At 41.6% G+C, this 14,130-nt stretch overlaps 1 protein-coding gene across 2 annotated transcripts in view; it reads left to right on the forward strand.

The window, feature by feature from the left end:
• EXOC2 (exocyst complex component 2) overlaps positions 1-14,130 on the forward strand; it is a 366,356-nt gene that overhangs the window by 298,006 nt on the left and 54,220 nt on the right. The gene's annotated exons all lie outside the window — the stretch shown is intronic.

The raw sequence follows: 14,130 nt of genomic DNA on the forward strand, positions 1-14,130 counted from the left end.
CGATTTTTTTAAGGATAGAGATACAATTTTTAGTCCTTAAGGTCACACTTTACACACCAAATATATATTTCCTTGCTTCTAAAAGCTGCCATGACCAGCATAGTACGGCAAAATCACATCACTTTTAAAACATAAGTAATAACCACAAAACAAATTATTATGCAACCAACATTCATTCAATGTTATGAAATGCTTTGTTGATACAGCAGCACCTATAGGGACAGTGTTAAAACGAACACAACATAACGATTCATGGATCTAAGGTTGCCCATACACGATACAATTTTCATACAATCTTCCTAAACGTACATTTCATCATTTTCTCGGAATTCTCCTTACCTTGAAAATTTCCCATTATCTTAAGCTCAGAATACAACGTGAGATCAGCTGAGTTTGAAAGTATATATATCTATGGGTAGTGACATCAGTGTTTTATACTTTATTGGAAAAACCTAGTTTCCCAATTTATGTGGTTTGCTGCGCCTAAATAATCAGATTTATACATATCCAACTCATGGTCTGCTGATTAACTATCCTTGGTGGGCAAGACTATACCTTCAAGCTCAGCTTAATATCACATACAATCTCCACATACATCTATACAATGGCATGCAATCTTATATAACGACTAAATACACTTAAGTGTCTATACAAATATATACAAGGTTTTTGGAGGGGGAATCCACCATCACACACAGTACTGCTTTGTAACCGGGTTCCAAACCCCATTTTATCTTTGGCGCTTCAGACGCGCTGGAGTACCAGACCCCATCTTTGGGAATTTCAGATTCCCGGGAGTTGCTAAAATTAGCGGTTAACTGGGTACCGTTTATCTGCTCTGACAGTATAGGGTAGTAATAATAATAATAGAAAATATAATTACTTACCCCATACTGTTGTTTTTGGCAGATCTCACTTTCTGACACCAAAACTGTTAGCTCAATTCCCGTCAGGAGGCAATCATGATGATATTACAGCCCTTCAGTTGCTAACGCCCCCAATCAATAATGGATTCACCCTCCAACCAGCTGGGAGTTATGACGACACATCGTACTCAAACTTCGTGCAGTCACAACTAACTTTATTGAATGTGAAGCTCCTATTTAAAGCATATTTGTTGAGCAGGAAAAGACTGCTCCAAACCGGTTTTACAGTTCATCAGTCGAATTACATATCAGACAGAACAATACCTGAAAGGGCCTTGCATTTGTGTCAATGTGAGGTGTTCCCGTATAATAATTTGTGTCTGAGATGGTGTTTGTGGACAAGGGCTGTTCCTCCTCTACTCAGCTGTCAAGTGTTAATGCAAGCAATTGTCAAATGTGTTTAGGTGGTGTCCCTAATTTCCATGCGCAGACTTAACTTTGTCAAGTGTCCCAATGAATGAATGAACAGGTGTTTACATGTCGTCTAAATGCAAAACATAGCTGTCTGCTGACCAAGGTGGATGAATGGCTGTCAGTGCCAGCTCGTTAATATGTAAATGCAAGGGCCTACACTTCATCACAGAATGGGCACAAACCGAAATATATCTAAAAAATCATAAGGCATATTAATACAACCTTTCACATGTGATATTTCAGTTTTTCTTTTTTAATAAATCTGCAACAATGTCAACAATTCTGTGTTTTTCTGTCAGTATGGGGTGCTATGTGTACATTCATGAGGAAGAAGAATGAACTTAAATTATTTTAGCAAATGGCTGCAATATAACAAAGAGTGAAAAATTTAAGGGGGTCTGAATACTTTCCGTACCCACTGTATATATATAATGTAGGGTTTATGTTAGGCAAATATAGGCCTTTGCATTATGATACCACGCAGGGCTTTGCAGTATGTGGCACGATTTGTGGTTGGTATTACGGCAAATTTTCTTTCAAATGTACAGTGAAGTAGTTATCCAACACTCAAGCACTCAGAATACTTCCTGCTATCAGATTTCTATGTAACATGTAGTCTTCAGTGTCAGCGCCTCAACTTAAAGATCCTAATCTTCAGAGAAAGAATAGAAACGATTAAATCTTGGTCACCTCCTCTCTCCCTCTTAAAGCGGAGTTCCACCCTGGTTATACATTTTTTTACAAAAATACCCCCGGGACAGTCAGGGCTAGCACATTCCACAATGGCTAGCCTCTGATCTGTCCCGGGTTGCACTCACCTTTCAGGAGATATACTTACCTTGAAATTGTCTTCTCCAGCGCTGCCATCTCAGGTGTGGGCAGCTTGAAGCCAGCACGATCCTCTTCCGCGTCCTCTTCGGTCCTCTTCCTCCTTCTTCGGTCCCACGATGCACTGCACCGGCCCCGACGTCAGTTCCGGGTCGCGCGCGTCATCCCTCCACAGCTTCTGGGCATGCCCAGAAGCTGTTTAGAAGGGAATGACGCGCGCGCCCCGGAACTGACGTCGGGGCCGGTGCAGGCGCAATGATTCCTGGGAGCGATGACGTTCAGCTCCCAGGAATCATTGCAAAATCCAGGAAGTGACGAATCGCCGTGGCCGCCGAGGGGAGGAAGAAGGAAGTAAGGTGAGTATATTTTCTCTAAAAGGTAAGTGAAAAAAAAAAAAAAATTGCGATTATCCATTTGTTTTTCAGGTGACCGGGAGCGAGAAGATGGAGGTAAGTATAAATTTCGGGTGGAACTCCGCTTTAAGCCTAGAGTGGGATTTTTTTTTTTTTCTCTTTAGATTCAGAGAATAAAATGTCAGAGTGGGTGTGATTACGTATACCTTTAATTCTGACTTTCTGATAAGATGTATTTTTGATGACAAATCAGAATCCTGTGACCAAAGTAATATTATTTTTTCCAGAAATGTGTGCTGTTTATATTTTTGTCTAAATGTATTTTCAGAAGACAAGTTTAATGCTTAAAAGGTTAAATTCTAATAACGTTTAGATTAAACCCTTTTTTAGAGGATGACCCAATTGTTACCTAAAAGTTCAAGTCATTTTTGTTCTTTCTGCATTTAAAATGTTTAACTGTTCTCCATATTTTTTTCATGAAGTGATTTTAAAATAATTTGCAAAAGTAACCATGCTCCAGCTGTGTATCAGCTGTCACCAAAAATATATGTATATGTCTTTGTGTAGAAAAAAGAGGTGACTGCACAAAGTTTTCAGTGAAACCTTTTATTGATTCATATTGCATCTATAAAAAAAAAAAAAAAAAAACTCTACATGATTTTTTGAATAAAAAAGTACCTCTTTTTTACCATTCGTAGAAAAAACAATAATACTGCTGTTGCAAAGTTTTCAGTCTACTTTAGGCAGTCTAGGTCACATGGTTTGTGACAGCCAATCAATAAGTGTGATAATAATAAAAGGGATGCTGGGATGCCAGTGTTTATCTAGATAATTGCAAGCCTGGTAATACCCTATTAGGTTTTTTTTCTATTTATTCAACCCAGCAGGCTGAATGGAAAAAAAAAACTGGGAGATTGCTGTACTAACTCAAGCGATGTTAGAGCAGCGATCTCCCACACTGTGCCTTTGTGTTCTGACAGGGGTACTCTCCCCCCTCACCCTGCTAGAACACACTGATCAGTGCTTGCAGCTTGGTGCCGATCACTCACTGTGTTCATTTATAACTGAAGCATTGTAAACTGTGTTTACTATGCTTCAGTCTGTGAATGAATAGGAAGCCCCTTTGTACAGATTGCTATCTGTTCATCCTGTGGAGCTGAGTCTGTTTAGAACCCTGATATTTCACCAAAGCCACCCAACAGGGCTGCTAAAAAAAAATAAAATTGTAAAACATAATAAGATATAAATTAAAAACTCCAGACACAATCCACTGCCCTAGTGACACTATCCACTGCCCTACTGACACCATCCTCTGTCTTTCTGACACCGTCCTCTGCCCTACTGACACTGTCCACACACTGTCCACTACTCCAGACACAATCCACTGCCCTACTGACACAATCCACTGCCCTAGTGACACGATCCACTTCCCTAGTGCAGGCCTCGACAAATCCCGGGCGCCGGGTCGCATTTGCGACTAGAATTAGCGACCTGGCGCCTGGGGTGCCCTGCAGGATGTGTCCTGTCCCTTTTGCACCCCCCACCTCCTCTTCGAGTTCACGGACTTCCGCGGCGTCCAAAAATTTAGTCCCCGGCTTTTCGGCCTTCTTCTGTGAGATGAGAAGCTATGGGAACTGGCGCCCTCTTGTGGTGGCCGGGAGTAATGCATGTTCTCAATGCCAAAGAGGAGAAGAGAGGGAATTTTTTTAAGGCTTCATCTCTCTGTCCAGTTACCTTTGCTTAAAGGTAAGTGGACAGGGAGTGTGGTTATTATTATTAATTTATTTTTTAAATGTAAAAAAAATAAATAATAATTTTTTCTTTTTTTTTTTAATTATTAAAAAAAAATAAAAAAATGTTTTTTTTCTTTTTTTTTTTTTCTTTCAATTCTTTTTTTTCCTCATCGCCGTGCCACAGCCGAAGGCCCCTTTCACACGGGCTGTCTGATCAGGTCCGCCTGTCAGTTTTTCAGGCAGACCTGATCGGACCGTTCAGTCTCCTCTATGGAGCAGTAATCTGCCGCCATCTGACCCTGCCCGCCAAAAACAGACGGATGGTGGTTCTATTTTCTATCCATCCCGTGGATCGGATCAGATGGCATCGGATGGAAAGAGACCGACAGTCTGTTTCCATCCAATTGCGCTATAGAGGAGAGTGGGGTTCTAGTCCTATTTATGTGTAAATTTAGTATCCGTTTTATTAAATAAAGCTTGGTTGTTAGTTTAAAAAAAAAACAAAAAAAAAACTGGCTCCTAACTTTTTTAGCTGGCTCCTAGATTTCAGGCAAATTTGTCAAGCCCTGCCCTAGTGACACCATCCTCTGCCTTTCTGACACCGTCCTCTGCCCTACTGACACTGTTCACACACGGTCCACTGCTCCACTGAAACTGTCCACTTTTAAAGTAGGTTTTTTTTTTTCTTTACAGTCACATTTGTTTTATTATATTTCCCTTACTAATTAGGTCTTCCTAATTTATTTCTTTAAAAAAAAAAAAGGAGGGGGGGCACCAAACTCAGTGATCTTTGATCTCTTTCATGTTCAGGTAGATCTCCACTTCTCAAAGGTTGCTTACCCTTGCACTACATGCTACCACTGTCACATCCAATATTTGTTTATCTCATTCATTCACAATTCACCCCCCCCCCCCACTGGGATCTCTGTGATGTTTCCCTTCAGCTCTGCTCAATGTTACACTGTATTTCTCTCCCCAGTAACTCTGCATACTGCATTCCTCTCACAGGATTCTGTGAATGACCAAGGAGTGTGGGTGCATTTTTTATGCCACATTTTTAATGCGTTTCTATTCATTTCCATGGTGAGGTGCGGTTTATTTTACCGCAGCAAAAATGCAGCAGTCCCGCAACTGCTCAGTGTGTCGAGTGTAATAGGATTATATGGTTATGCTTTTTTTTTTATGCTTTTTTTTTTTTTAACGCATTAGCGGAAGAAAAAAGGATTAGTGTGAAAGCAACCTAAAGGACAAGAACATTCATTTATGAAAAAATGTCAAAGCCATTTACCCAGTGAAAGTGCATGTACATCTGTTCTTTGCAAATAGGGAAAAAAATGAATGTTATTAGCTCCTAATTAGCCTCTGCTGCTAAAATGTAAATCATTGATTTAAAACAGAAAATATTGCTTTTGGCCACTAGATGGAGAAAAGTATTGGTGTATGGACATTTCTGTGCTCACCATTCAAAATCGAATGAATCCGCTTCTGCAGTGAGGGAACTGCTATACATAATTTATACAATGTTCCAGAGACAGAACTCCATTGTTTGACAAGTTTACTGGACTGAAACCCTTTACATATCACCCAAGGTAAAAAGGGCAGTTCTGTCTCTTGCATTAGGATTGGAAGAGAAAACACTTGAAATATCCTCTGCACAGTCTAGACCATTAAATAGTTAAAATTAAAACTAAAATATTAAATTGTGTTGATGTCCACACTGTTATGTGTAATCTCACACCATCAATTATAAATTATAGCGGAAAAAAGTGCAGCGCAACCACCAACTTTTCAAATTAACCACACTGCATAGATAAAAACAACAATGAACTGTATCAACCAAACTATGATCAAAAGACAAAGTGATATTTCTCCTCTATGTATGTGACCGTAATATCCAAAAGATATGATTAATATTTTTAATGACACCAAAAATTGCTTATAAATGGGCTCATTCAGCTGTATATGGCTAAAAAAAATGGAAAATTGTATCAAATACTTACCATAATTTTCCTTTCCTGACGTTAATACATAGCAGCATACATATGATATAGCTCCGTCCCTATATCCACCCACAGAACCTGTTTAAATCAATTAAAGTCTGACTGAGAGTAACCTCCCCCTTTCTCCGTATAAAGCACAAAGATCAGAGGAAGGGTTCGCATGCTGCCATGTATTGGCGTCAGGAAAGGAAAATTATGGTAAGTCTTTGATACAATTTTCCATTTTCCTGACGCCAACATGGCAGCATACATATGATAAATAATGAGCTTTTGAGAGGGAGGGTTTAATGCTGCAAACTTTGTTAGACGTTAAACATAGAAGCTTGAATAGTTTTCCTCCCAAAATCTATTGTATTGAGTGCTGCTGGATCCACCCTTTAGTGTCTTAAGAACATATGATGTGAAGTCCAGCTCCCGCACGTGCTGCTCCAGAGGAAGACATCAGCCTGGTTGAGTGAGCTCTAACCACTTCCAAAGGATCCTTTCCGGCCGCACTATATGCTCGATGAATAGTTTTAACTATCCTGACCTAAGTGGTTCTGGCCGAAGCTTCCATCCCTTTAAATTTTCCGGTAGGTAGGATGAAAAGCCCGTCAGAACATCTGAATGCAGAAGTAGACTGGAGATAGGATTTGAGGACTTTTGGAATGTCCAGTTCATGCAGGTCAGCATCTGATTCTTCTGGGAAGGCTGGAAGCACCCATTAACTGGAAAGGTGAAATAGTGAAGCCACTTTTGGGACAAAGTGATCCAATGGTCTCAGCATAACCCTGTCTGGGAAGAACACGCTATGAGGTTCAATAGCTCCCAGTGATTGGAGTTCCGACTTTCTGAAGTTATGGCTATTAGAAAGGCTGTTTTAAAGGTGATGTCCCATAGCGAACACTCCTCCATAGGAGCGCAAGGAGGGCTTGCCGGAAAATTGAGGACTTTTGGCAGGTCCCATTGCAGGAACCTATTTCTTTTGCTAGGGCAAAGTCTGAGCACAACTCTCATGAAGCACTCCACCAGCGGGCTTGCTGCCCATTTCCTTTGGGTAAAGCCTGAGATGGCTGAGATCTGCACCTTAAGCAAACTCAGGCTGAGCCCTAAATCTAGTCCGGATTGCAGAAAAGACAGGACTTGGGACCCATTTGGGTCCCTGGGGTAAACTGACATCTGACTGCAAAGCTCAATAACCTATCCCAATTTCTGGAGTATACGGAATTGGTAGCTCTGTAAAGTTCTAATAACCTCTGGAGAACATCCTAATTCTTGTAACCCCTGCCTTTCAATTTCCAGGCCACTAAGGCCCCCTCCTAAAGGATGTGAATGCAGGATTTATCTCTGCACCAGAAAATGAGGAGTCACTGGCAGAATGATCAGAGGGCACATACTGAGATCCATTGCCAGTGAGAACCATGGTCTGCGAGGCCAGTAGGGCAATATTACAATGACAATCTCCTCAGATGGGTCAAGGCATCCGTCCCCTCTGCCAATGGATGTGGATAGCGCTAGAGGAAGCAGCTCACCTTGTAGTTGGTTGATGAGGAAAAAAGATCTAGTTATGGATGCCCCCACTAGTGAGCAATCTGCTTGAACATTTTGGCTGAAGGGCCCACTCATTGGGGTCCTTGAATTGTCTGGATATGTGATCTGCTTCCAGGTTCTGACGGCCTGGAAGATATATGGTCCTCAAATCTGGGAGATGTTGTTGTGCCAATGACCTGATCAGCTCCACCTCTCTCAAAAGGGATTGACTGTGCGTCCCGTCTTGGCGCTGTATGCAAGGCACTGCTGCCTTGTTGTCCATACAGAGCAGGACTGGTTTACCTTGTATGTAAGGCAGTAAGGTGGCTAATGCCATAACCACACCATAAAAGCTGCTTGAAGTTCTAGGATGTTGGAGACTAGGCCCTGAGAAGAAAATTCCCATCTGTCCTAGATCTTGTGGTGTTCGCAGGTGGCGCCCCACCCCTCTGTGCTGGCATCTATGGTAATGATGATCCATTGTTGTGGCCCCAATGGACGATGCTGTAATAGCGTTTTTGACTTATCCACCACCAGAGACTCTGGCACATCTGGCTGTTGATCCTGATTGTCTGTGATGGATGCACTTTCTTCCACTGCCTCAGCAAGACAGGGAATCATTGGGATACAGGAAGACATCATCCCAAGAAGACTCATGCACTGGGATGCTGACATCACTGATGCCGCCAATGCTTGCTGGAATTTCTCCCTGATCTTGGGGAGCTTCTAAAGAGGCAAGGAAACTGTGGCCTTCCGAGTATTGAACTAGGCCCCTAGATAGATCATACTCTGTGTTAGCTCCAGCTGACTCTTTTTAAGATTGACTATCCAGCTGAATGCCCGTAACATGGGCAGCAAGAGCTCCCTCTGTCTCCGCAAGAGGGTCTTGATTCTGGGCCATGAGGATGATATTGTTCAAGAAATTATGGATTCTGAGCCACTTCTCTCTCAGAGGGCTAAAACCACAATCAGAACCTTGGTGAAGGTTCAAGGAGAAGTGGATAGCCTGAAGGGAAGCACACATTTGTAATGCAAACCTGAGGAACCTCTGGTATGATTGATGGATTGGGACATACAGGTAGGCATCTTGCAAGTCCACCGAAATCATCCAGTCTCCTAGTTGAATTACCTGGATTATAGTATTGAGAGACTTCATCTTGATCTCTGTATCCTAATAAATCAATTAAATTTCTTGAGATCAATTACTGGTCTGAAGTCTCCCCCCCCCCCCCCCCCTCTTTTTCTGGACCAGAAATAGAGAATATAAGCCTGTGAACCTTTGACAGTCCGGAACTGCTATGATCACACCTTTACCCAGCAAGATGTTGATGTACTTTTGAAGATTTGAAGAACAGGATTTTCTCTCTCCTTTCTCCCATTTCTCCTGAAACAGGCCTCTTATTTCTGTCATAAGAGGGAAGGTAGCTACCTGTTTCTTTAGGTGGGAATAATAAGTCTTTTCTTTCTTTGGAGGAGGCTCAGGATCCTCCCATTCCAGTGAAGCTTTTACTGTCTTAATGAATTGTGGCACCGTAGCAAACTCAAAACCTGAACCCTCCAGATCCTCAGCCGAGGAGGAAGCTGTATCTTCTCCCTCTTTCTGGAAGGTTGGTTGAATTGCTGGACCTGGGGAATCTGCCTGGCTAGTACGCTGAGCTGGAGTCACCCCTGAAGTGCCTGGTACCTCTCTAGTTAGAGAGTGTTGAGTGGCTTGGTCTATAGCTGGTGCAGGGCCCATATTCTGTCCGTCCGTTTCCTTCCCTGGTTGTCCGAGACGACTAGAAAATTCAGTCAGGGAGTTGTGGACTACTCTTTTTAGCAGAGTTGACATCTGCTTACTCTCATACTCCTGGTCTCTGGCAAGCTGCCTGAAGCAGTGGCTACAAACTAGCTTTCTGGGCATCTGTTCATCTCCAAATGACCAGCATTTGCCTTTTGGGCATTTAGCCCTTTGAGGTGAAGCCGTGTGCTTTCTCTTGATATATATATATATATATATATATATATATATATATATATATATATCTATATATATATCCGCTCCTTTACATACACATTTTGTGTTTTATTTTTTTACATTTTAACCAAGGAGGAGTCTTAAAGGAACCCCCTCTCAACACTGAAGTCCCCCACCCACACCCATCCTCATCCCAGCAAGCCTTACCTGAACTTTGCTTGCTTCTCTTTGTGCCTGCTGGTCTGGATGCCTGAATGAAAAAGGCATCTATTGCTAAATCTGTGTGCCCTTTAAATAGGGCACTTCATGGAAGGCCCCCCCCCCCTTCTTTCTCCTTCCCTCCTATCCAGGAGGGCCACGTCACTTTTATGGAAGCCAATTTCCGTCATCCAAAAGGGCCACCGCGTCTTCGTCTGCATCTCTAGGCTCCAAAAACATGGCTGCCAGAGACCACTGCGGATGCACAGAAGATCGGGATAGCCCGCAGCCGCCAAGGCAGGCCTTAAAGGGAAGGAGAAAGCCGCCGTGCACCCCTGGAAACTGTCGGCATGTAAAGGGATATGGAGAACCTGCTGTCAGCCCTAGTAATACTCTAGGGGACAACATAAAATAAAAGGGACTAACAGAACTTTTTTAAAAGAGGCATAATATAACATAGCAAAAAGAAGATGAAAACCTGAGGCAGAGTTTTAAGGAAACACAAATGCCATGCGGTCCCAGCTGCTGAATACTTTTATAGATTTAAACAGGTCCTGTGGGTGGATATAGGGGCGGAGCTATATCATATGTATGCTGCCATGTTGGCGTCAGGAAAAAGTATTTTGTGTGGCCTCATGCACACATAACACTTTTTTATAGGATGAAGGAGAGAGAGGTGCCTCTAAGTGCAGGTATCCGATTTAATGCAATAAAAACGATAATAAAAACTTACATTGAAGTAATAATAGACAGGCACATATAATGCAGTGATTTGTTTAATTTTGGTGTGGGGTTCCTCTTCAAGATCCTCAGAGCACCACAAGTCGGGTTTCATCATGATTTCTATTCAAATCAATGGGCTAAAATTCGGATCAAAGACTGCTCTAATAGGGAACCCATGATTTTGGAGGCAGAGAAACGCTGCTAAAAGCTAACGTGGCTAAACGTGCATTAACGCCAATGGAAAAAGCTACTAAAAGCACGCTTTTACAGCCGCTTTTTCCTGGCATGATAGTGGCTTTGCAGCTCATTTTTTTTTTTGTAACGCCCTGTGTGCATGAGGCGTAAATGTGCTTTATCCAGAAATTGTGCGTTCAGAAATCTGGGTGTATCCTTCACATGCCTAAATGCTTTATAGTGAGTCCCACCACATTTCAAAATATGCTTCACCTTACTGTGTGAATCTGTTTAACCAAAAAAAGGTTACATGTGCTTACCCCTTTACGAGGTTCAATACTAGGTAATTCTGCTCTCCACTATTGGATTCAACATGTATTGCTGTAATAAACACATTTTCCTTTATTAAAATTAATACAATTATCACATTCTCAAAAAAGTGCACTGAGAAATCAGTGCACCACTTTAAAAGTTTGTTTGTCAGTGCACCACTTTAAAAGTTTGTTTGCATATTTAGGTACAATGTCCCCTTAAGGCTCAAACTTCCACATAAAATAACTGTTATAGCCATATGCACCCACAATGTACCCATATATTTATGTTTTATTAGAAATTTTTAGGGTCATTGCAAATATCATATGTTTTGGATATTTTGGTCACATACTTAGAGGAGAAATATCACTTTATTTGTCTTTGGCTACTTTGGCTTGTCTCGCTTTAATAAACGTGCACCTTTTACACTGTGCGAAAGTTTCTCTCATTATTTCTTGTTCTTGGGCTATAGTGTTGGCCTATTTTCTCGATTAGTAGAATGCCCTTTAATGTGTTACTAAACTCAGGACCCTGCATTCACTATATCTGTTCATCCACAGTACACAGAACATGGATTATTTTAGTAAATATAAACTGGTATATACAGTCAGGTCCATAAATATTAGGACATCTACACAATTCTAATCTTTTGGGCTCTATACACCACCACAATGGATTTGAAATTAAACAAACAAGATGTGCTTTAACTGCACACTTTCAGCTTTAATTTGAGGGTGTTTACATCCAAATTAGGTGAACGGTGTAGGAATTACAACAGTTTGTATATGTGCCTCCCACTTTTTAAGGGACCAAAAGTAATGGGACAATTGGCTGCTCAGCTGTTCCATGGCCAGGTGTGTGTTATTCCCTTATTATCCCATTTACAAGCAGCAGATAAAAGGTCCAGAGTTCATTTCAAGTGTGCTATTTGCATTTGGAATCTGTTGCTGTCAACTCTCAATATGAGATCCAAAGAGCTGTCACTATCAGTGAAGCAAGCCATCATTAGGCTGAAAAAAACAAAACAAACCCATCAGAGAGATAGCAAAAACATTAGGTGTGGCCAAATCAGCTGTTTGGAACATCCTTAAAAAGAAATAATGCACCGGTGAGCTCAGCAACACCAAAAGACCAGGAAGACCACGGAAAACAACTGTGGTGGATGACCGAAGAATTCTTTCCCTGGTGAAGAAAACACCCTTCACAACAGTTGGCTAGATCAAGAACACTCTCCAGGAGGTAGGTGTATGTGCGTCAAAGTCAACAATCAAGAGAAGACTTCACCAGAGTGAATACAGAGGGTTCACCACAAGATGTAAACCATGAACGGTGTAGGAATTACAACAGTTTGTATATGTGCCTCCCACTTTTTAAGGGACCAAAAGTAATGGGACAGATTAACAATCATAAATCAAACTTTCACTTTTTAATACTTGGTTGCAATTCCTTTGCAGTCAATTACAGCCTGAAGTCTGGAACGCATAGACATCACCAGATGCTGGGTTTCATCCCTGGTGAGGCTCTGCCAGGCCTCTACTGCAACTGTCTTCAGTTTCTGCTTGTTCTTGGGGCATTTTCCCTTCATTTTGTCTTCAGCAAGTGAAATCCATGTTCAATCGGATTCAGGTCAGATGATTGACTTTCATAACATTCCACTTCTTTCCCCTAAAAAACTCTTTGATTGCTTTTGCAGTATGCTTCGGGTCATTGTCCATCTGCACTGAGAAGCCCTGTCCAATGAGTTCTGAAGCATTTGGCTGAATATAAGCAGATAATATTGCTCGAAACACTTCAGAATTCAACCTGCTACTTTTGTCAGCAGTCACATCATCAATAAATACAAGAGAACCAGTTTCATTGGCAGCCATACATGCCCACGCCATGACACTACCACCACCATGCTTCACTGATGAGGTGGTATGCTTTGGATCATGAGCAGGTCCTTTTCTGCTCCATACTCTTCTCTTCCCATCACTCTGGTACAAGTTGATCTTGGTCTCATCTGTCCATAGGATGTTGTTCCAGAACTGTGAAGGCTTTTTTAAATGTTGTTTGGCAAACTCTAATCTGGCCTACCTGTTTTTGAGGCTCACCAATGGTTTACATCTTGTGGTGAACCCTCTGTATTCACTCTGGTGAAGTCTTCTCTAGATTGTTGACTTTGACACACATACACCTACTTCCTGGATCTTGCCAACTGTTGTGAAGGGTGTTTTCTTCACCAGGGAAAGAATTCTTCGGTCATCCACCACAGTTGTTTTCCGTGCTATCTCTCTGATGGGTATGTTTTGTTTTTTCAGCCTAATGATGGCTTGCTTCACTGATAGTGACAGCTCTTTGGATCTCATATTGAGAGTTGACAGCAACAGATTCCAAATGCAAATAGCACACTTGAAATTAACTCTGGACCTTTTATCTGCTGCTTGTAAATGGGATAATAAGGGAATAACACATACCTGGTCATGGAACAGCTGAGCAGCCATTTGTCCAATTACTTTTGGTCCCTTAAAAAGTGGGAGGCACATATACAAACTGTTGTAATTTCTACTCCTTTCACCTGATTTGGATGTAAATACCCTCAAATTAAAGCTGAAAGTCTGCGGTTAAAGCACATCTTATTTGTTTCATTTTAAATCCATTGTGGTGTATAGAGCAAAAAAAGATTAGAATTGATGTCACAATATTTATGCACCTGACTGTACCTTTTCCCAACAGCAGTATATAGCAGGTTTGTGATTTCTATCAGTGTCCAGCCAAACACCGGTTAAAGCTTTTAGGAGGAGTTTTCATTTCCCTCTGACTGTCCTATGAGGTTTGCATGCCTGACCCTCTGTTAGGACAGTGCTGATTTGCACTGTGCCGATCACATGCACCCTCCCCCCAAAAAAAAAAACTCTCTAGCCATACACATCAAACTGAGCATGTGCAGAGTGACTTCAGGACTCTGTACTATCAGGAGATGGATTGGGGACTGTGGAAGAAAGGGAAGATCAGAGAAGATAG

The sequence above is a fragment of the Pelophylax lessonae genome (genome assembly GCF_965119305.1).
Source record: "Pelophylax lessonae genome assembly, chromosome: 5".
NCBI classification, from domain to species: domain Eukaryota; kingdom Metazoa; phylum Chordata; class Amphibia; order Anura; family Ranidae; genus Pelophylax; species Pelophylax lessonae.